The sequence below is a fragment of the Rattus norvegicus genome, chromosome 5 (assembly GCF_036323735.1).
Source record: "Rattus norvegicus strain BN/NHsdMcwi chromosome 5, GRCr8, whole genome shotgun sequence".
NCBI lineage: Eukaryota > Metazoa > Chordata > Mammalia > Rodentia > Muridae > Rattus > Rattus norvegicus.
In genome coordinates, this window is record NC_086023.1 from 115,273,050 (window position 1) to 115,294,661 (window position 21,612).

The window sequence follows — 21,612 nt, forward strand, 5'->3', positions numbered from 1 at the left end:
GAGTCTCTCACCTCCCAGGTCTCTGGTATTTCTTAGAGGGTCCCCTATTACCCCCCACTACCCAGGTTGCCTATTTCCATTCTTTCTGCTGGCCCTCAGGGCTTCTCTCCTTTTTCCCTTCAACTATAAGAGATCATGTTCCCCCTTTCCCCTCCCCCTCCTCTCTTCCTCCCAGTTCCCTCCTTCCCTCTGCCTCCTGTGATTGTTTTCTTCTCCCTCTCAAGTGGTATTGAAGCATGAACACTCAGTCTTAAATGAGATGTAGTCATTAAATCCTTCCTTTTGGGGCTCAACATACTATGTGGAAGAGAAAGTAGGAAGATTATAAAAAGCCAAAGGGAATGGATATGGATGACAGCAGGGAAATAGTGTCTTCCAGATGTAACAGGACTGATGCATATGTGAAGTTACAGAAACTGTGATAGCATTCCTAGGGTCTGCACAGGTCCAAATCAGATGGGGTCCCATGCTGAGATGGGGAAATGGGCACAAGCTCCTATCCCTAACCACCTTAGTTTGGGTTATTGTTGCTATGATAAAGCACTGTGACCAAAAGCAATTTTGGGGGGAGGCTTATTTGGCTTACACTGTCACATTCATTACAGGAACTCAAACAAGGCAGAACCTAGATGCAGGAGCTGATACAGGGACCATGGAGTGATGCTTCTTACTGGCTTGCTCCCCATACCTTGCTCAGCCTGTTTTCCTTTAGAACCCAGGAGCTCAAGCCCGTGGATGACCACACCCAAAATCATTTAAGAAAATACTCTACTGACTTGCCTAGAGCCCAATCTTATGGAGGAATCTTCTCAATTGGGGTTCCCTCCTCTCAGAAGACTCTAGCTTATATCAAGTTTACATAAAATTAGCCAGCACACCAGGAAATTATCTCCGATTAATAACTGTGCCAAATAAAAAATAGTATCTTTAGGAGACACTCTGTGGGTATACAAACCATACTTGGTTTAGGTTCTATACTCAGCAGTACATGGCTAACATAAAATGAACTCTTTTAAGATTTTTTTCCCATCTCATATTGTTTTATTTGGTTTTATTTCTACCTCACTGGTCTTTTGCTTATATAGTATGGTTTCCAATTATATTTTTATGAGGTGTGTGTGTGCGTGCATGTGAGTGTGTGAGTGTGTGTGTGTGTGTGTGTGTGTGTGTGTGAATATGTATGTAATTCTTATGTTCCACTACTCCAGCTACATATGTAGCAGAGAATTCCCTTATCTGGCATCAGTGAGAGGGGAGGCCCTTGGTCCTGTAGAGGCTTGATGTCCCAACATAGGGGGATGCTACATAGGTGAGGCAGGAGTGGGTGGGTGAGTGGGAGAACACCCTCATAGAGGAGAGGCAAAGGGGAGGAAGGATGGGGGTTTGCAGAGGGGAAACTGGGAAGGGGGTCAGCATTTGAAATGTAAATAAAGAAAATAACCAAAAACATAAAAAGAAAGTAAAAGAAAAAAAGAAGAGCATGTGGTAAGGCATGGAGGCTAGGGCTTAGGACTGTGGAGGAGGAGAGATGAGGGGGACTGAGAGCCTTATGAACAAGCAGGGGCAGGATTGCAGTTTGGCAGGTATTGTGGGATGTGATAGAATTTAGGACTATTGATCAATGCTGGATTTTTTTCATAAGTAACCAAATGGACAGTGTTTCTCCTCTGGGTGGGTAATGAAGATAGAACGGTAAAAGGAAATACTCATTAAGGTTCTGCTGTTGCCTCTCACCCCATACTTTGGAACTATGGGTGCTGAAAGAGTAGCTCAGTGGTTAACAGCAACAGCTGCTCTTGCAGAGGATCGCGGTTCAGGTCTCAGTACTCGCACTGTAGCTCTCAACCATTTGGAACTCTAGTTCTAGGGGATGTGGCATGCTCATCCAACTTCAGGCACCAGGTACAAGTGGGAGGCACAGACATACACGCAGGCAAAATTCCCATACCCTTGAACTGTATGAACTCTACATCCAAGGTCAACAACTGACGAAATTAGTCCAAAGAATACTCAATATATTGAGAATACTCGAGGATGGAGGCCAGGGCCTGCTATTCTTCATGGCTATACAGTTGGCCATCCAGTGTCCTGTCTGTCATTGATCAGTGTGGTTACAGCCTGAATGGATTAACTCCTGTTTCTGAAAACCAGAGATAGGCATTGGGCAATTGCTGAGATGGCTATCTTGCATGAGAAGGGACAGGTCAAATCCCTGGGGGAGGGGTGGGGAGGCAGAGTTGGATGGGTAAGGGTGTCCTAAGTGGAGAAAGAACTATGTTCTCTATCCAGAGGTGTGTGGGATCACCATGAACTAGCACTGAGACAAGGTATACTTACAGTCTAACATGACAGATGAACATTTTATCTTGTAAGAGAAAGGTAAGTATAGAAAATAACACCATGTAAGAGAGAAGAAAACCAGACGTAATCATTTATTCATTACATAAGTCTAATCCATGTACAAAACTGTTTCATGTATAAACTCTTGATAAATGTGGGAATGGGGGGGTGTTCAGTGCTAGTAGAGTGTGCTAGTTGGTCTTTACCAACTCGACACAAACCTAGACATATCTGGGAAGAAGGAATCTTAATTAAGAAAATATCTCTGTAAGACTAGCTTGTAGGCAAGTGTGTTGGGCTTATTGATTGATGACTCATGTCATGTTAGGTCTATCTTATTGTGGGCAGTGGCAGCCCTGGGCAGGTAGTCCTTAGTTGTATAAGAAAAGGGGTTGAGCAAGCCATGGGGGGCAAGCCAGTGAGCAGTATTCCTCCAGGTTCCTGTCTTGAGTCCCCTCAGTGAAGGTGTGTGATCTGAAAGTTGTAAGCTTAAACAGTAGAAACCCTAAAACACAACATTGAATGCGAGCACATGAAAGGGTCAAATAAACAAAGCAGTTTGGAAATTTTGTGCACTACAAACCCTTGGTTTACGCAGCGGTCTAGACTGATAGCAAAGTGGAGTGGTAGCCCAGTCCTTGCTCTGTTCTCTGAGCTGTACACAGCTGCTTAGTGCTTCCATACAATAGGAACCTCCTCTCTCTTATGGTACACACTACAGAAGCTGTAAACACAGGGTTGGGTAGAGGGTGGTGGTAAGGTCAGAGAAGTAATAGGGCCCAGACCTAAAGTGCCTTGAAAGTCATTGTAAAGGCTTTAGCCTTTCTTCTGAACAGACCATGCTTGACAGAACAATGGAGCAAAAGAGACCAGAGAGGTGCCCTGGATTGGTTCCTGGTCATTCTTATTCATTTTTGGCTAACCCTGCTTTGTCCTGATTTGCAATTTATCCTCTGTAGACAGGGAGAGACAGAGAGACAGAGAGAGAGACAGAGACAGAGAGAGAGAGAGAGAGAGAGAGAGAGAGAGAGAGAGAGACTTTAATTCTTTCTCTGTCTCTAAATGGCATTTATCAAAGTTTTGATTCTCAACTGACCCTTCACAGAAACCATTGGAGAAAGTTTTAGGTAGAAAGAGGTAGGAAAAACCTGCCCTACCCCCTCCTAAGGTGGGCTCAAACCGACATTCTTTTTTAGTGCTCCATGGTCTTGGTGGGAAGGCTTGAGGGAACCTCAAGGAAGTCTGAGGGAACCTGGAAATGGGTCCATACCTGTCTCCCTGTGTCCTGGGTGAGGCAATTGTACCTTTCTGTGAGTAAACAAGGGCATTGTTGGGGTTCAGGAGTTCTGATGACAGCCTCTCTAAGTTTACTTCCTGCTCTTATGGTCCTGAACCCTCCCTTGCCCTTCTCTTTCCAAAGTTCCTCCTCTTTGGGCTTATAAATGTGTAAAGTGTTGAAAACCATGTAGGAGGTTGCAGGGTGGAGGCCCCTGGGGACTGGGTGAGTGATCAACGCCCAGGAGCAGCCAGGGTCCTGGGAGTCCTCAATGGTCACCACTGAGAGAAGGGCAAGCTCTCATTGCAAAGGGGCTCTGACAGGCTAATGTAAACCAGATGTGCACCAGAGAGAGCAAGGCCTATTACTAAGTGTTGTGAAATGGCCCAGGGGAGGTAAATAAGCAAAAACAGGCCAGTTGCCTAGCAGCACATACAACAAAACAAGCAGCAGCCTAGTTGGCATTGGACCAGGCAGAGCAGCTTTCTGCAGGGGGCGGGAGAGACAGGGAGGGCTCAGTCTGATGAGACCCAAGAGGCTGGCTCCCCAGCACCTTCCAAACTCCCCGATCCCCTGGGTACTAGGGTCTGCCATCTGATCAGTCCACGTTGGTTCCACAGGCACAGTGACTGCTTTAAGTGAACCCCTATGGGTCAGTGTCAAGGATTTCTTAATTGGGGGAAAGAGGATCTGTACCCACTTCTGAGGGCTATGCGCTGACTATATCCACTGAGAGGTTTAACAGCAGGGACAGAGCTGCAAAGATCTCCTAAAGGTCCTCAATATTCTTATCATAGTCTTCTTCAGCCACCAGTGCTCCATATCCCCAGGTATCTCTTAAACTTGTAACCCAGTATAAACGAGGCACTGGGATAGCTCCAAGTTAGACAGAATGGATCAAAAGAGGCTCACACCTTGTTCTCAAAGGATCTATCTACAGCTTATGGAGGAGATAACCATGATCAAGGAATCATATGCTCAAATGCATGGTTGCAAATGTTGCTTAATGCTTTGAAAGAAGATGCAGAGTGGCAAGAAACAGCGAAGCAGTGATTGAGTTTCAACAGTGTGTGAGGCAGTTTGCTTTTAGAAGGAGAAGCTGAGATGTGCAAATGATTAGCACTCACCAGGAGAGAGGGGGTGGGGGCACAAATGAGAAAGTGTGGTGACATGAAGGTGCTTTGGGGGGGAATGCCTGAGAGAGTGGCACTGGAGGAATGTCTGTGAAGTGGGTTCTGGGGTAGAGAAGTAGATGGGAGACAGGTCACTTGAGACACAAGAGATCACATGAGAATGATGGGGGATTTTGTCTCAAGCTCAATGAGAAATGTATGGGGTTTATTTACTGAAAACTAATTTCAGGAGTGTAGGAGTCCTGACTTATTAGGTTCACATTTGTAAAAGATTACTCCTGGGTACAACATGGTAGTCCTGAAAAGGAATGAGAGGGGCCAGGAAAGCTTGTCAGGAGGATAGGATTATCAGCAAACTGAAAACAGAAAAGTTCATGAACTAGCTCAGGGTCACAGGCAGGGCTGCGATCCAAGCCTAGACTTGCACAGTACCAATCAGGTTAGTGTTTCCAGGTTCCTGATTCTTCAGACCAATTCTACAGAAACTTCCTCACCCTTAGCTGACCCCCCACCCCCACCCCAGAGGAGTGTATCCCCATCCCGGCTGGACGATGAGTAAACACTGGCCTGTAAAGGCCCAATCAACACTGTAGACAAGGATGCCTTGGCCACTACCTAGCCCTTCCCTGTAGTGGGATTCCATTTTGCCTATTCTCCCTGAGCTAGCCACCTTAACTGGAGAGTTCTTAGAGAAATCCAATCTCTGGCAATGTGGTGTTATGAACAGACATGGCTTGCAATCAAGACTGGAGTTTGAGTTCTTTATCTGCCTTTCACGAGCTTCCCCTTCGAGTTGTCTGTGTGTTCTAAACAAGTTACTCAACCTTTGTAATTGGAATAATAATTCTTGACTTATTAGTACCAATAGAAAATGTGTCTCAAACTCCTCGACTTCTTCCTTTCCGTTCCCCTTTCCTTCTCCCTTTCTCTCTCCCTACCCCTCATCAAACTTTTTGACAACTTTTCTAGCTTCACCCTGGGCAGGCTACCTCCAAGGGAGATCACTGGTGTGCAATGTCTCAGGTGGACAATTACGGACAAAGACTCTCCATGAGACTCCATAGATGATCTCTCTACCCACTGCAGGGAATAGAGGCCCGAGTCCTGGGACAGGAGGGGAGTCTACTTTGCAGGGCATCTCTGCTGTCTTAGTTGGGATTCCTATTGATGTAATAAAAATGTCATAACTGAAAGCAAGCTGAGCAGGAAATAATAGGTTACAGTTCCATGTCACAATCCATTGCCAAAGGAAGATGAATGGAAAAATGAAAAAAAAAAAAAAAAGGAAAGGAAAGGACATGATTACACCTAGGTATGGCAGAAGAGAAAGTTGATTATAGATAAAAGGGAGACACAGCCAGAGGTGGGGACATCTGGGAGAGCCCAGAGTGGTTATGATCCTGGCCCAGGCCATATAGAGAGGGAGTAGGAAAGGGAGATCAAAACCAAGAGGCCAAGAAGATTAAGGGAAAATTAAAAGTTCAGGTAACTAAATGATTGGATTATATAGGAAAGAGCAACTAGGGGGAAGGGCTAGGGTTTAGTTTACATGGAGGGCTATGCCAGCCTTACCTGTACCAGGAAGGGGCAGAGGGATGTAGGGAAAACCTGGTGACCAGGTTTGCTTTTATATATTGGGTACACACCTTAACCTTTTGTCCTGAGTTTGAGACCTAACAGAAGTCAGGATGGGAACACAAGGCAGGAACCTGGAAGTAAGAACTATAGCAGAAAGCATGGAGGAGAGCTTCTTAGTGGCTTTCTTTAATCCTGGGACCACCAGCCCAGGGATGGCACTGCCTACACTGAGCAGGGCTCTCCCCCATTAGTCATCAATCAAGAAAGTGCTCCATAGGGTTACTCATAGGACAATCTAGTGGGGACATTTTCCCAACTGAGGTTCCCTCTTCCCAAATGACTCGAGTTTGTGTCAAACTGACATAAAACTAGCAATACAGAGACATTGACGAGAATCGGGCAGTTACTTGATTCTACCCTTTGGAGGCTGGGAGCTGCCGCTTTAGGAGGGGGAGGTCAACTTGAAAAGCCATGACACACATTTAAAAGACAGCCAAGGGCCAGTCTTCCAGGTAGAGGGGAAGTCCACTTTGCAGGCCCCTCTGCTGTCATAATCTGTGCAATAATGTATGTAAGTGTAACTTTGAATCTCCTGTTATAATTGTTGTCTGTGAGGCTTATTGCATCGTCTAATAACCAAGGCCTAGCCCTGGACGTTTCTAGCCTCCATACAATCTAATCTAGGCCTAGGCTGATCTAACTCAGCTGTTCTGACTCAAACTGCTCTCCAAGCTCTCTCTCTCTCTCTCTCTCTCTCTCTCTCTCTCTCTCTCTCTCTCTCTCTCTCTCTCTCTCTCTCTCTCCTCAATGGAATTCTCTACTTGACCTCATACTAACTCTAGCAATATATTCTAATCCATTGGCTTCCTCTCATTCTCTGACTCATTTTGTCATCACCTATGTCTAGCTTGTCCACTCTTCAATCTGTCTCTGTAAAACTCTCCAGGTAAAACTGCCTGCCTGCTCTGTTTTTTTTTTTTTTCTTCTGCACTATTCTCTCTCTTAAGTAGCTTCCCTTTCTTCTCTCTTCTCCTGACAGTTGGATGTATCCTATTCTGCCTAATTTTACTCTGATCCATCACTTTGTCTGCCACTCTATTAGACATTACTTCTACAAAGTAAATTTACCTTCATTGTTTGGGATTAAAGGTATGTACTAAGGGCATTTCTGTATGCCAAACAGAAGTATTAAAAGTGTGTGCTAAGGCTGAACCATACCACAACTAGAAACAGCTTTTTTAAAACTAAGTAACACAATCTTGGGGTTCATAGTGTGATCAAATATCTTGCAACAAGTATGTAAGGAGATCACCGTGGGCAGTGGTACATGAGTCGCTCCTGTCTTCAGGTCTCCCCTTTTTCTGGGAAAGTTCTGTTTGCAGACCTTGTAGAGTATAAATAGAACTTTATATACAGGGATGGTAAATTAGCTAGACAGTAACTTGACACTTGGTGTAGGAGAGCAACGCATGAGTGTTTCAAACTAAATGTGAATTCTTTTCCAGAGAAGTCCTTTTAAAAAGTTTATTTTTATTGTATGTCTATGAGTGTTTGTTTGCATATATGTATTTGTACTATGTGTTCCTGGGGCCTGTGCATGCAAGAAAAGAGCTTCACATCCCCAAGAACTGTGGTTAAAATGGTCGTGAGCTACCATGTGGATGTTGGGAACTGAACCCAGGTCCTCTGCAAGAGCTAGAAATATTCTTAACATCTGAGCCATCCTAAAAACCCCAAACCAGAAGTCTCTCTCTCTCTCTCTCTCTCTCTCTCTCTCTCTCTCTCTTTCTCTCTCTCTCTCTCTCTCTCTCTCTCTCTCTCTGCCTCTCTCTCTCTCTCTCTCTCTCTCTCTCTCTCTCTCTCTCTCTCTAGAACAGTCTTATGTGGAACAAACAGGAAATGCATCATTCAAGCATCAATAAAGAAAAACAAAAAAATTAACATGATCAAAGTGTGTAAGAACTCTGGGACATATTCAAGAGAACCCTAAGAATAAAAGGAGATAAGGTGAAAAGTAAAATTACAGAGAATCTAGTCAATGAAAATATAGCAGGACATCTTCAAATCATAAGAAGCACTTACGACCCCAGATAGACATGATCAGATCATAATACTAGAGCTAATCTGTTCATATAATTATAGCAATATTAAAAGTTGTTCATGGAAAATACCAAATCACCTACAAAGGAAAATACATCAAACAATATCAGATCTTTCACCATCAGCCAGGAAAACTAGAAAAGCATGGGACAATATATTTCAAACCCTGAAAGCAAACCATTGCCAGAGCAAGCTGCAATATGCCACAAAATTTTTAAATTGACAGAGAACTAAGAATATTTCAAGATAGTCACAAAATAAAGAATTTCATGATCATTAAGCCATGATTACAGAATATGCTTAAAGAAATACTATACACAGAGAAAGAAGAGCGATATTTGCAAACATAAGAGTACAAGAAAAAGTAAGTTTCATGAGACAGACAGATGAACAAAGGAGGCCAAAGGAGGCATTGCTTCTATTCAAAACAGTAAACAACCAAACACCCAGTATTCCCAGGAGAAAAGTAGAACAAACAGTAATCTGATCAACTAAAAAACCAACAGAACTGCAGGAATTTGGGAACATCTCTCAACACACACAGTATGAGATCTGAAGGTTGGTCATCAATCTGTCAAGCAAATGCAAATAAAAAAGGAGCTGGCGTATCTATTTTAATAATCTGCTAAAGTATACTACAAATGAAAATTAGTCAGAAGATACTAAAATTAGAATTGTTCCTATATAATATTATAATAAATCATAAGTATAATAAAACAACATATATGATTATTATATATTGTTGATATATATTGTGCTATGTGAATGCTGGGAACTGAACCTAGGTCCTCTGGAAGAGCAACAATTGCTGATGAGAGATCTGATATAGTTTTGAAGTATTTACCTTTGTAGATGATTTGATATTTTTCCTTAACAGTGTTTTCATGTTGTTATATTTATAGTTATTTATATTTTAACATATTTACTATAATATTCCTCTCTGGTCCTGTCTTTCTGGGGGCTCTAAATGCCTCCTGTAGTTCTATGTCCATTCCCATCTGTGTGTTTGAAGAACTTTCTGCTATATTTTCATTAAGTGTTGTTTTTACAATTTCATAAGCAGTAATGGGCATAAAAGGACAAGTTACAATACAGTAAGAGTGGATGACTTCAACTAATTCTCTCATCTTTAGATAGGTCAGGAAAAACAAAAAGTAACAAAGTAACATCATAATTAAATTACAGCATAAACAAAAAAGAATTTAATAGATACCTATGGTATATCTCATCCAGCATATATGGAACACATATTCTTTTCATCGTCCTTTATAGGTACCATTATAACTGATCACATTGTAGGCCACAAAGCAAATTTTTCATTAAAAAATTACACTAATTCTTATTAGATCATAGTTAAATGAAACTAAAAATCAAGTAACAAGAGAAACCACAGAAACTACACAAATACATGGATACAGAACAACACACTCTTGAAGAAATCAGAGAGGAAGTTAAAACTTCCTAGAATCAAATGAAATTAAAAGTCGAAGTTACCAGACCCTTTGGGATTCAGATTCAGCTTTTCTCAGAGGAGAGTTTATAGCTATGAAGGCTTACATGATAAACTCAGAAAGACCAAAATAAGTACCCCCAACAAAATACTGTGAGCTCTACAATACAGGAACAGGCAAATGTGAAGGACATCAGGAAGCAATAAAAACCACGGCAGAGATTAATCAGAGAGACTGAAAAAAATCAAACAAAAATGTGTTATTTGACAAAAATAATTGGAAAGCCTCTAGTGAAACTCACAAAAAAAATAAAATAAAAGAGGGGGCCAAAATTAATATAATGTGAAAAAAGAATGTCATGAGGAATATTAAGGAAATTCATAAGACTGTGGGATGCTTTGAAAACTTTCACATATTCTCTAAACTGGAAAACCTAAGAGAAAGGATACTTTCCTGGACACACATGGTCTACTCAAATCAACAAGACATAAGCAACGCAACCAAATCCATACAGTGAAATTAAAGAAGTAACAAAAAGTTGCCTTACAAAGAAAAACACAAGATTGTATGGATTGACTTCCTAATTATGACAAACCTATCCAAAAGAGCTAAACCCAGCCTTCCTGAAACTTTTAAACCAAATGAGAACGAGGAGACACTGACGGATGCATCATGATGTACTAATCTAATGCCAAAACCCAGAAAAGAACACAATAACAAACAAACCTGCAAACCAGTTTCCACAGTGAACACAAATGAAAATACTACCAATCAATACCAACAGATTCAATTTAAGAACACACTAAGATTATAAACCAGTACCATGTCGGTTTTATCCCAGGGATGTAAAGTCAGTTAAACATATGGAAATCAATAAATGCAATGCAATATATAGTGATACGTATGCCCATTTCAATTTGACAAGCCTGATATAGAATACTCCTTTATGACAAAAGCCCTCCTAAAAGAAATCAGGAATAGATGTAATATGTATGAACATAAAACAGCTTTACATGACAAAATTAAAGCCAACAAGGGCACAAGTTCTATTAACTGACCAGCTAGATGCTTAAAATAGTTTTGTTAAACATTCATGATCTTTTTAAAATTTAATACTTTTTGTTCACTATTTCAAATTATTGCCATCTACCCATGTAATCAGTGTGAAAATTATTAAGGATGGTGTTGTACTTTTGGGGGCTGTAACTCTGGTGCCAGAGAGGCAGAAACAAGATGCTTGAGACCTGGCAAGCCAGGCTAGCTGGATTAGAGAGCTCTGGGTTCACTGTAAAAAGTAAGGCAGAGGGTAATTGAGAAAGACACACAGCATCTGCATCTGTCCTCCACATACACACACATTCATATGCATACATGTATGTTACATATGTGTATATATGTAAATAGCCTTTTATATACTGTTTTCAAAACCCAGTATATATTTTATACTAAAATATGTTCAGTCATGGAATTTTTATCTATTCTTTATCAGAAAAAGTTTTCACTGTAACATTTTCATACACACAAATGATTGTACTTTGGTCTTATTCACACCCCACCCCACTCCCTGCTGTGCTCTGCGATCCACCGTCCCCATCTTGCTGGTCTCATTCTCCCTGCAAATGGTCCTTGTGTAGATAAACACAGCTGCAGGGAGTACATGAGTAGAATAGCTACGCACGTTCATCAATGTGGGACCTTTTTTCAAATGTTTATTCCTCATTGGTATTTCCTCCCTTGAAAACTGTCTATTCAGTGTGTTGGCGTTAGTTTATTGCAGTGTCGTGGAGGGAAACACTGAGCTAAAGTCAGCCGAGGCACAGTTAGTGATTGGATGACTTGATGCTCACCGCTCAGAAGCCTTTCAATTCCATGCAATCTCATGTGTCAGTTTGGGGTTTACAACCTGTGCTATTGAAGTCCTTTTAAAAAGACGCTTGCCTGAGTTTATAACTTCAGGACTTTTACCCATGGTTTAATCTGAAAGTGTCAAAGTTTTAGGCTATAAATCGAGGTTCTTGGTCCATTTCTATTGATTTTTTTTCTTACTGAAAGATACAAGTTCTTCTTCATGTGGACATCCAGTTTTCCCAGCATCATTTCTTGAAGAGGCTATCTCTAATATTTTCTAGAATCGAATGTGAGGTATGTCCATGTGTCTGTTTAGTGCACTCTGAGATCAGGTATTGCGATACCTCCACCATTGTTCTTTCTGTTTGGCACCACTCCTGCTATTTACGATCATTTTGGCTTAAATGTGAATTTTGAGGTTTTTTTTTTTTTTCCTTTTCATCTTTATTAACTTGAGTATTTTTTATTTACATTTCGATTGTTATTCCCTTTCCTGGTTTCCAGGTGAACATCCCCCTAGCCCATTCCCCTTCCCTTCTCTATGGGTGTTCCCCTCTCCATCCTCCCCCCCATTACTGCCCTTCCCACAACAATCATGTTCACTGGGGGTTCAGTCTTGGCAGGACCAAGGAGTCCTAGAATTTTTTTTTTTTATTAACTTGAGTATTTCTTATATACATTTCAAGTGTTATTCCCTTTCCCGGTTTCCGGACAAACATCACCCTCCCCCCTCCCCTTCCTTATGGGTGTTCCCCTCCCAACCCTCCCCCCATTGCCACCCTCCCCCCCCATAGTCTAGTTCACTGGGGGTTCAGTCTTAGCAGGACCCAGGGCTTCCCCTTCCACTGGTGCTCTTACTAGGATATTCATTGCTACCTATGGGGTCAGAGTCCAGGGTCAGTCCATGTATAGTCTTTAGGTAGTGGCTTAGTCCCTGGAAGCTCTGGTTGCTTGACATTGTTGTACTTTTGGGGTCTCGAGCACCTTCAAGCTCTTCCAGTTCTTTCTCTGATTCCTTCAACGGGGGACCTATTCTCAGTTCAGTGGTTTGCTGCTGGCATTCGCCTCTGTATTTGCTGTATTCTGGCTGTGTCTCTCAGGAGCGATCTACATCCGGCTCCTGTCGGTCTGCACTTCTTTGCTTCATCCATCTTGTCTAATTGGGTGGCTGTATATGTATGGGCCACCTGTGGGGCAGGCTCTGAATGGGTGTTCCTTCAGTCTCTGTTTTAATCTTTGCCTCTCCCTTCCCTGCCAAGGGTATTCTTTTTCCTCATTTAAAGAAGGAGTGAAGCATTCACATTTTGATCATCCGTCTTGAGTTTCCTTTGTTCTAGGGATCTAGGATAATTCAAGCATTTGGGCTAATAGCCACTTATCAATGAGTGCATACCATGTATGTCTTTCTGTGATTGGGTTAGCTCACTCAGGATGATATTTTCCAGTTCCAACCATTTGCCTACGAATTTCATAAACTCGTTGTTTTTGATAGCTGAGTAATATTCCATTGTGTAGATGTACCACATTTTCTGTATCCATTCCTCTGTTGAAGGGCATCTGGGTTCTTTCCAGTTTCTGGCTATTATAAATAAGGCTGCGATGAACATAGTGGAGCACGTGTCTCTTTTATATGTTGAGGCATCTTTTGGGTATATGCCCAAGAGAGGTATAGCTGGATCCTCAGGCAGTTCAATGTCCAATTTTCTGAGGAACCTCCAGACTGATTTCCAGAATGGTTTTACCAGTCTGCAATCCCACCAACAATGGAGGAGTGTTCCTCTTTCTCCACATCCTCGCCAGCATCTGCTGTCACCTGAGTTTTTGATCTTAGCCATTCTCACTGGTGTGAGGTGAAATCTCAGGGTTGTTTTGATTTGCATTTCCCTTATGACTAAAGATGTTGAACATTTCTTTAGGTGTTTCTCAGCCATTCGGCATTCCTCAGCTGTGAATTCTTTGTTTAGCTCTGAACCCCATTTTTTAATAGGGTTATTTGTTTCCCTGCGGTCTAACTTCTTGAGTTCTTTGTATATTTTGGATATAAGGCCTCTATCTGTTATAGGATTGGTAAAGATCTTTTCCCAATCTGTTGGTTGCCGTTTTGTCCTAACCACAGTGTCCTTTGCCTTACAGAAGCTTTGCAGTTTTATGAGATCCCATTTGTCGATTCTTGATCTTAGAGCATAAGCCATTGGTGTTTTGTTCAGGAAATTTTTTCCAGTGCCCATGTGTTCCAGATGCTTCCCTAGTTTTTCTTCTATTAGTTTGAGTGTGTCTGGTTTGATGTGGAGGTCCTTGATCCACTTGGACTTAAGCTTTGTACAGGGTGATAAGCATGGATCGATCTGCATTCTTCTACATGTTGCCCTCCAGTTGAACCAGCACCATTTGCTGAAAATGCTATCTTTTTTCCATTGGATGGTTTTGGCTCCTTTGTCAAAAATCAAGTGACCATAGGTGTGTGGGTTCATTTCTGGGTCTTCAATTCTATTCCATTGGTCTATCTGTCTGTCTCTGTACCAATACCATGCAGTTTTTATCACTATTGCTCTGTAATACTGCTTGAGTTCAGGGATAGTGATTCCCCCTGAAGTCCTCTTATTGTTGAGGATAGCTTTAGCTATCCTGGGTTTTTTGTTATTCCAGATGAATTTGCAAATTGTTCTGTCTAACTCTTTGAAGAATTGGATTGGTATTTTGATGGGGATTGCATTGAATCTGTAGATTGCTTTTGGTAAAATGGCCATTTTTACTATATTAATCTTGCCAATCCATGAGCATGGGAGATCTTTCCATCTTCTGAGGTCTTCTTCAATTTCTTTCCTCAGTGTCTTGAAGTTCTTATTGTACAGATCTTTTACTTGCTTGGTTAAAGTCACACCAAGGTACTTTATATTATTTGGGTCTATTATGAAGGGTGTCGTTTCCCTAATTTCTTTCTCGGCTTGTTTCTCTTTTGTATAGAGGAAGGCAACTGATTTATTTGAGTTAATTTTATACCCAGCCACTTTGCTGAAGTTGTTTATCAGCTTTAGTAGTTCTCTGGTGGAACTTTTGGGATCACTTAAATATACTATCATGTCGTCTGCAAATAGTGATATTTTGACCTCTTCTTTTCCGATCTGTATCCCCTTGATCTCCTTTTGTTGCCTGATTGCTCTGGCTAGAACTTCAAGAACTATATTGAATAAGTAGGGAGAGAGTGGGCAGCCTTGTCTAGTCCCTGATTTTAGTGGGATTGCTTCAAGTTTCTCTCCATTTAGTTTAATGTTAGCAACTGGTTTGCTGTATATGGCTTTTACTATGTTTAGGTATGGGCCTTGAATACCTATTCTTTCCAGGACTTTTATCATGAAGGGGTGTTGAATTTTGTCAAATGCTTTCTCAGCATCTAATGAAATGATCATGTGGTTCTGTTCTTTCAGTTTGTTTATATGATGGATCACGTTGATGGTTTTCCTTATATTAAACCATCCCTGCATGCCTGGGATGAAGCCTACTTGATCATGGTGGATGATTGTTTTGATGTGCTCTTGAATTCGGTTTGCCAGAATTTTATTGAGTATTTTTGCGTCGATATTCATAAGGGAAATTGGTCTGAAGTTCTCTTTCTTTGTTGGGTCTTTGTGTGGTTTAGGTATAAGAGTAATTGTGGCTTCATAGAAGGAATTCGGTAGGGCTCCATCTGTTTCAATTTTGTGGAATAGTTTGGATAATATTGGTATAAGGTCTTCTATGAAGGTTTGATAGAATTCTGCACTAAACCCGTCTGGACCTGGGCTCTTTTTGGTTGGGAGAACTTTAATGACTGCTTCTATTTCCTTAGGAGTTATGGGGTTGTTTAACTGGTTTATCTGTTCCTGATTTAACTTCGATACCTGGTATCTGTTTAGGAAATTGTCCATTTCCTGAAGATTTTCAAGTTTTGTTGAATATAGGTTTTTATAGTAAGATCTGATGATTTTTTGAATTTCCTCTGAATCTGTAGTTATGTCTCCCTTTACATTTCTGATTTTGTTAATTTGGACGCACTCTCTGTGTCCTCTCGTTAGTCTGGCTAAGGGTTTATCTATCTTGTTGATTTTCTCTAAGAACCAACTTTTGGTTCTGTTGATTCTTTCTATGGTCCTTTTTGTTTCTACTTGGTTGATTTCAGCTCTGAGTTTGATTATTTCCTGCCTTCTACTCCTCCTGGGTGTATTTGCTTCTTTTTGTTCTAGAGCTTTTAGGTGTGCTGTCAAGCTGCTGACATATGCTCCTTCCTGTTTCTTTCTGCAGGCACTCAGCGCTATGAGTTTTCCTCTTAGCACAGCTTTCATTGTGTCCCATAAGTTTGGGTATGTTGTACCTTCATTTTCATTAAATTCTAAAAAGTTTTTAATTTCTTTCTTTATTTCTTCCTTGACCAGGTTATCATTGAGTAGAGCATTGTTCAATTTCCACGTATATGTGGGCATTCTTCCCTTATTGTTATTGAAGACCAGTTTTAGGCCGTGGTGGTCCGATAGCACGCATGGGATTATTTCTATCTTTCTGTACCTGTTGAGGCCCGTTTTTTGACCAATTATATGGTCAATTTTGGAGAAAGTACCATGAGGAGCTGAGAAGAAGGTATATCCTTTTGCTTTAGGATAGAATGTTCTATAAATATCCGTTAAGTCCATTTGGCTCATGACTTCTCTTAGTCTGTCTACATCTCTGTTTAATTTCTGTTTCCATGATCTGTCCATTGATGAGAGTGGGGTGTTGAAATCTCCCACTATTATTGTGTGAGGTGCAATGTGTGTTTTGAGCTTTAGTAAGGTTTCTTTTACATATGTAGGTGCCCTTGTATTTGGGGCATAGATATTTAGGATTGAGACTTCATCTTGGTGGATTTTTCCTTTGATGAATATGAAGTGTCCTTCCTTATCTTTTTTGATGACTTTTAGTTGAAAATTGATTTTATTTGATATTAGAATGGCTACTCCAGCTTGCTTCTTCTGACCATTTGCTTGGAAAATTGTTTTCCAGCCTTTCACTCTGAGGGAATGTCTGTCTTTGTCTCTGAGGTGTGTTTCCTGTAGGCAGCAGAATGCAGGGTCCTCGTTCCGTATCCAGTTTGTTAATCTATGTCTTTTTATTGGGGAGTTGAGGCCATTGATATTGAGAGATATTAAGGAATAGTGATTATTGCTTCCCGTTATATTCATATTTGGAAGTGAGGTTATGTTTGTGTGCTTTCATTCTCTTTGTTTTGTTGCCAAGATGATTAGTTTCTTGCTTCTAGGGTATAGCTTGCCTCCTTATGTTGGGCTTTACCCTTTATTATCCTTTGTAGTGCTGGACTTGTAGAAAGATATTGTGTAAATTTGGTTTTGTCATGGAATATCTTGGTTTCTCCATCTATGTTAATTGAGAGTTTTGCAGGATACAGTAACCTGGGCTGGCATTTGTGTTCTCTTAGGGTCTGTATGACATCTGTCCAGGATCTTCTGGCCTTCATAGTTTCTGGCGAAAAGTCTGGTGTGATTCTGATAGGTCTGCCTTTATATGTTACTTGACCTTTTTCCCTTACTGCTTTTAATATTCTTTCTTTATTTTGTGCGTTTGGTGTTTTGACAATTATGTGACGGGAGGTGTTTCTTTTCTGGTCCAATCTATTTGGAGTTCTGTAGGCTTCTTGTATGCCTATGGGTATCTCTTTTTTTAGGTTAGGGAAGTTTTCTTCTATGATTTTGTTGAAGATATTTACTGGTCCTTTGAGCTGGGAGTCTTCACTCTCTTCTATACCTATTATCCTTAGGTTTGATCTTCTCATTGAGTCCTGGATTTCCTGTATGTTTTGGACCAGTAGCTTTTTCCGCTTTACATTATCTTTGACAGTTGAGTCAATGATTTCTATGGAATCTTCTGCTCCCGAGATTCTCTCTTCCATCTCTTGAATTCTGTTGGTGAAGCTTGTATCTACAGCTCCTTGTCTTTTCTTTTGATTTTCTATGTCCAGGGTTGTTTCCATGTGTTCTTTCTTGATTGCTTCTATTTCCATTTTTAATTCCTTCAACTGTTTGATTGTGTTTTCCTGGAATTCTTTCAGGGATTTTTGCGATTCCTCTCTGTAGGCTTCTACTTTTTCTCTAAGGGAGTTCTTTATGTCTTTCTTGAAGTCCTCCAGCATCATGATCAAATATGATTTTGAAACTAGGTCTTGCTTTTCTGGTGTGTTTGGATATTCCGTGTTTGCTTTGGTGGGAGAATTGGGCTCCGATGATGCCATGTAGTCTTGGTTTCTGTTGCTTGGGTTCCTGTGCTTGCCTCTCGCCATCAGATTATCTCTAGTGTTACTTTGTTCTGCTATTTCTGACAGTGGCTAGACTGTCCTATAACCTGTGTGTCAGGAGTGCTGTAGACATGTTTTCCTGTTTTCTTTCAGCCAGTTATGGGGACAGAGTGTTCTGCTTTCGGGTGTGTAGTTTTTCCTCTCTACAGGTCTTCAGCTGTTCCTGTGGGCCTGTGTCTTGAGTTCACCAGGCAGGTTTCTTGCAGGGGAAAAGTTGGTCCTACCTGCGGTTCCAAGGCTCAAGTTTGCTCGTGGGGTACTGCCTAAGTCCTCTCCGCTGTGGCAGCAACCGGGAAAATCTGTGCCGCTCCTTCCGGGAGCCTCCGTGCACCAGGGTTTCAGATGACGTTTGGTGTTTTCCTCTGGCGCCTGGATGTGCACAGAGTGCAGTCTCTTCTGGTTTCCCAGGCGTGTCCGCCTCTCTGAAGGTTCAGCTCTCCCTCCCACGGGATTTGGGTGCAGAGAACTGTTTATCCGGTCTGTTTCCTTCAGGTTCCGGCAGTGTCTCAGGCGCAGGGGTCCTGCTGCTCCCGGGCCCTCCCCTACGGGAACCCAGAGGCCTTATACAGTTGCCTCTTGGGCCAGGGATGTGGGCAGGGGTGGGCAGTGTTGGTGGTCTCCTCCGCTCTGCAGCCTCAGGAGTGCCCACCTGATCAGGCGGTGAGGTCTCTCTCCCACGGGGTTTGGGAGCAGAGAGCTGCTGCGGTCCGGGATCCGCCGGTGTCTTGAGGTTTTTTTTTTGTCTAATTCTGTGAAAACTATAATTGGAATTTTGATAAAAGTTTCATTGAAACTGTAGTCTTTTTTGCTTTAATATGGCCATTTTTATAATACTAATTTTGGTAAATCCCTGAGCATGGGGTTCTATCTACCTTCTGGTGCCTCTGCTGTTCATCCATGATTCACAGCTGTTCCCAACCAGTGACAGAGTAGTTCAAGAGGTAGTTAATTCCTGAGATACACGCAGCTTCTATAAGAAATATTGGGTCAAAAACTCCCAGCAACTTGTCTACCATTTTTTACAACTAATCACCAAGAAATAAACTTATAATGTTGAAACACTGGTTCCTTGTTCTTGTCTGATAAAGAAGTTAACCTATCATGTTACTTGTATCTTTACATATGAGAATTCTGGTTAGCCTTGGGTTCTCCTATATGTCTTATCAGCGTGTAAGTTTCTTAATAAAGATACAGAGATTAAATACTTTTTTTCTGTATCTAGTCCATAACTCAGGGTATTCCCATCTGTAATTTGTAGCCAAATAGGGGCTATTTCTCCTTGTCCCAACTTCTAATAGTGCATATTGCACCCCATACACACATACATATAGAGAAAATGTAATTATGAGAATTAAACTAATATTTAATTCAATGAAATCATGCATAACTTCTGTAGATAAATTTTCTACATTGACTGACTAAGAAAGTGTTTCTTTTTGGCTTTCTGTATTTTTTTAACAAAAGGAACTTTATTAAACATCTAGTGCTACATAACAAATTACTCCCAAAATTAGTGGTTTTAAAGCAACAATTATTTATCATCTCAATTCTCTGGTTAAGAATCTAATATGTGTTGGTTTAAGGGTTCTCATAAGACTGGTCAAACCGAATTCAAACTGGAGGGAGCCAGAGATTTTCATCTTCCAAGCTTACTCCAGTGTTTGCAAACTTTTATCCCACACTTGCACCTCCCTCCTGAACTGCTTAATAGAGAGCTAGTCTTCTCAAAAGTGCGCTTCTTGAATGTGATTTCAAGATAGAAGCTACAGAATTTTTATAATGTAATTTTAGGGATGGCCACTGATTATTTCTCCCACAAGGTGAGCATGTGAGCATCATTGGGGGCAGGCTTCCTGGCTGTTTATACCAGGAAAAAAACCTAGAATTTTTCAAGAGTCTCTTATAGTAGACTACTGGAATCTTTGAGCTTCTCATGCCAGTGTTTCTCCGCCTTCAATTTTAGGCCTAGTAGGGTTATGAGTATAGTCACTCATGATATTTCAAAGAGACAGAAACAGTATGGTTCCTCTCACAGTGAAAATTTAATATAAAGAATTGTTAAAGGGTTGGGGATTTAGCTCAGTGGTAGAGCGCTTGCCTAGCAAGCACAAGGCCCTGGGTTCGGTCCCCAGCTCTGAAAAAAAGAACCAAAAAAAAAAAAAGAATTGTTAAGTACATGTTAAGGAATTAAAAACAACAACAACAGCAGCAGCAGCAGCAAAAAGAATAATGGGAGTTAGTGATCAAAGGGAACAGTTACCATACCTGTTCCCTGGGGAATAAAGGAGCCAGGTGTGAATTATGAAGCTACCATGCTCAGAGCACTGAGTAACAGAAATATTATTGCTCATCCAGTGCTGAGCCTTTGGCCTGAAAGAGTTGCTCTGTGGGGCTGGGACCCAGAGTCTTAAGGAGTGATTATAGTTGATGCTGGGGTCTAATCCATAAGAAAGTAGAAGAATCTGGTACATGAAGAAACAAGGTTGGGAAAGAAAGGGTTTATTTAGCTTATACCTCTACACTGCTGTTCATCACCAAAGGAAGTCCAGACTGGAACTCAAGCAGGTTGAGAAGCAGGAGCTGGTGCAGAGGCCATGGAAGGATGTTACTTACTGGCTTGCTTCCCCTGGCTTGTTCAGCTTTCTTTCTTATAAAACCCAAGACCACCAGCCCAGGGACGGCACCACCCACAATGGGCTGGGTCCTCTCACCTTGATCACTAGTTGAAAAATGCCTTACAGCTGGGTCTCATGAAGGCATTTCCACAACTGAGGCTCCTTCTCTGTGATAACTCCAGCTTGTGTCAAGTTGACACACAAAATTAGCCAGTACAGATAGGTCCCAGAAGGGAACTGGTGACGAAAAAGAGATTCTGGTTATAAGTAGAGCCTCAGTCTAGTCTGTCCAGAGTACTGAAAGGGATGGTATGTGGGTTCATATGTGCTGGTAACAAAAACAACAACAGCAACAACAACACCACAAAATCATCATGATTTGTATGTAGACCCAAGCCCAACTCTGGTAACAATATCTTCATATGTATTTTAAATATCCCATTGTAAGAGTTGGCATTTGTACATCTCATATCTATTATAAGTAATAGCACAGAAAAACTAGCAAACTAGACCACTCTGTGGGTAGGAAGAAAGGTTTATTGGGGATCAGACTTCCAATGCCATTTCTTGGGCTGGGAGAGGGGCAGAACAAAGAGTAAAATGGCAAAGCAGCATGAAGATTTTCAATGACATCAGGGTGGGATCTGGGCTTGTATAAGCTGTTGGGAAGTAGGTATATCCACCCAAGGAATTGACCTTTGGGAGAAGGTTAAGCCAAGGTGCTAACAAATGGGAACCCACCTTAGGGGATCTGCATTCCTGGTAAACAGAAACCTGCCTTTAGGCTTCTTTACCTAATAACAATCTTGGCCAAAGTCTTTCTGTTTAGAAAAATGCATCTTGCACTTCCAGTTTTTGTTTTTTTGTTTTTTTGTTTTTTTAATTTGGGATTGGGGATGGGCAGTGAACGGTAGGGGGTGGGGATGGGGGGGGTGTGGATTTGGACCTAAGG